Source organism: Mizuhopecten yessoensis, unplaced genomic scaffold (assembly GCF_002113885.1).
Source record: "Mizuhopecten yessoensis strain PY_sf001 unplaced genomic scaffold, ASM211388v2 scaffold5877, whole genome shotgun sequence".
Taxonomy (NCBI): Eukaryota; Metazoa; Mollusca; class Bivalvia; order Pectinida; family Pectinidae; genus Mizuhopecten; species Mizuhopecten yessoensis.
This window is the reverse complement of record NW_018406268.1, coordinates 1,408,061-1,410,523: the sequence shown is the minus strand read 5'-3', so window position 1 is coordinate 1,410,523 and position 2,463 is coordinate 1,408,061. Positions and strand designations below refer to the sequence as shown.

General features: G+C 35.6%; 1 long non-coding RNA gene across 1 annotated transcript in view; it reads right to left on the bottom strand.

Annotated features, from left to right (window-relative positions):
• Nucleotides 1-680: 680 nt before the first annotated feature.
• The window catches only part of LOC110451236, an 11,811-nt gene continuing 10,028 nt past the window's right edge, over nucleotides 681-2,463 (bottom strand). The window contains exons 9-10 of the long non-coding RNA XR_002463048.1: nucleotides 1,812-2,285; nucleotides 681-754 (exon numbers count right to left, since the gene is read on the bottom strand). This is a non-coding gene — a long non-coding RNA (uncharacterized LOC110451236). The remainder of the gene's footprint in view (nucleotides 755-1,811; nucleotides 2,286-2,463) is intronic.

Sequence of the window (2,463 nt, the reverse complement as noted above, 5' to 3'; positions counted from 1 at the left end):
AAATTCAAGAAAAGAAAATGATATATATACAAGTTACAATGAACACAAATGAAAAGATGCTGCGAGCCGGCTGCCCCAACCTTCCCACATGGGTCAGGGAGGTAGGTTTATCCATTGCTCTGACCAGCTGGCCAGTGTTGTCTCACTTAGTGGCCTTATCCTAACCTAAGTACTAGAACAAGCTACATATATAAGAGAAAAAACCCATAACATAAACATGTACAAATTTGTACTTTCAGTAATTTGATTCAGTTTGTAGATTCTTCTCTCCTTCACATTTTTCCAGGCTTGCAGGGCTTCCTCGAAGTCAAATGAAGCCCTATCATATCCTTCAGTTTCATCAACATCACTTTTTTTCTCTGTTTTGTCATTGTTCCTAAAGGCAGTCAGGTGCGATACTGCACATAAAATTCCCTTTCACAGTCTGCAGTTTGAATCCTTTCAGTACTTTGATTCAGTTCATAGATTCTCCTTTCCTTCACATTTCTGAGTCTTGTAGGGCTTCCTCAAAGTCAAATGAAGCCCTATCATATCCTTCAGTTTTGATCAACATCACTTTTTTTCTGTTTTGTCAATTGTTCCTAAAGGCAGTCAGGTGCGATACTGCACATAAAATTCCCTTTCACAGTCTGCAGTTTGAATCCTTTCAGTACTTTGATTCAGTTCATAGGTTTTTCCTCTCCTCCACATTTTTCCAGTTTTGATCAACATCACTTTTTTTCTGTTTCTGTTTTTTTTTTACAAGGTTTAGGTACTGGAAAAAAAATTAGAGCAAAATTATTAAAATAAGATATTTCTAATTTTTGGTAGTGATATTTTGATTACTTTTACTATATTATTGAAATATTATAAGCATACACTTAGACTTCTTAAATTTTTCCAGGTGTCATCATATTTGCAATAATGTAAAGTATATCATATTTGGAGATTTGAAATAAAAACAAAGCAAATCATGATTATAAGTATGTACATACAATAGCTTAAAAAAGAGAAGTCTTTCAAATATTCCAACATTCCAGATTAGCTATTTTTAATAACGGACCTTGACCTTATATTTTTTTAATTCCCTATTGTACATCTATATTTCAGTGCATCACCATGTCAAATTTCAGAAAATCATTCTTTTGAATTCTGATATGTCCAGAAATGAAAGTGTAGGTGGACAGATGATTACTATAGGGCACCTGCATCTCCGATTGGGGCCCTAATTATGCGTGGATTTTGCTCAAATTAAAATTTAGATCCTGTCTTTCTATAAATTTACAAGAATACTAATTTTAATAAAAAAAAAACAATATTTAAGCAACTTATCATGCGAAAACTTCTATTAGGAAATTGACCAATCAGAGCACAGTATGCTAATTAATTAACTATTATAGGTAATTCATACCAAACTTCATCACAACTAAACGATATTAAACAAGACTCCTACTGGGCCAAGGAAACTCTTTTATTAAATTTTGTTCTGATATCTTCTTCTGTATTGAATGAAAATGTAATAATCAAGATTTAAATATATTAACCTTTAATGGGTTAAAATCCCTCCAAAGTACAGAAACATAAGGATTTTTTAAAGATTAATTTCAATACCCCTCTTGGGCCTCGCCTCTGTCCCCAGGGGGGTGGAGCATACACTCTTTTCAAACAAAATTCAAATTGATGCAGTACTTTGGGAAGTGTAGCTTTTTCCTTGAAACAGCTTGCAGATTGACAGACAGCCCGATTCCAGTAGAACTTTGTTAAACTTTCTTTCATTGCAAAGGAAAGTAAATCTAGCTGTTTTATTTTAGTGTCAAGCTGCGTACACTTACCTTGTTTTTTTATGGGGCAATCTTTCCGTCCTGAGGTCAGGATTTTTCAAACTTGTGTCATCTTGACAATAGACAGACTTCCCAGCAAAGAAGATAGATGAAGCCTCAAGAGGATTTAGTCACGTCCCAACTAGTTTTGTCAATTCTTTCACAATGTATGGAAGTCCAGACACAAACAATCCTCCAGCACAAGATTTACAGAGCAGAACAGCACACATGGCGGTCCATTGGTCCATCAAGCCCGACCGCACAGGCCTGACGTCCCAATCATGATGCTGTAAAGCCAAACTCGTGTCAGATTCATGTCTGTATTTGGAATTAAATGCATTGTCAAAGAAGTGACAGTTCGAAGTCGAGAAATGACTAAACCAACCGAGTTCCAAATATTTCCGTTGCTAAGTCATCCATCTAGAGTTAGACTCCACGCATTCGAAAACCCTGACCAGGTGACTGTCCGAGACGTTAGACAATCTCCTACAAAAGAAAAAAGCTCAATCACATAACAATCACCTTTTTTTCCATCAACAACCTGATCTTGTGAAATTGTTCTTTTTAAGCATTGCTTTTGATTAAGCAGTCAAAAATACATACAGTATAACCTGTCTAAACCGGATGTCACCGGGACCAAACTATTTGTCCGGTTTATACAGGG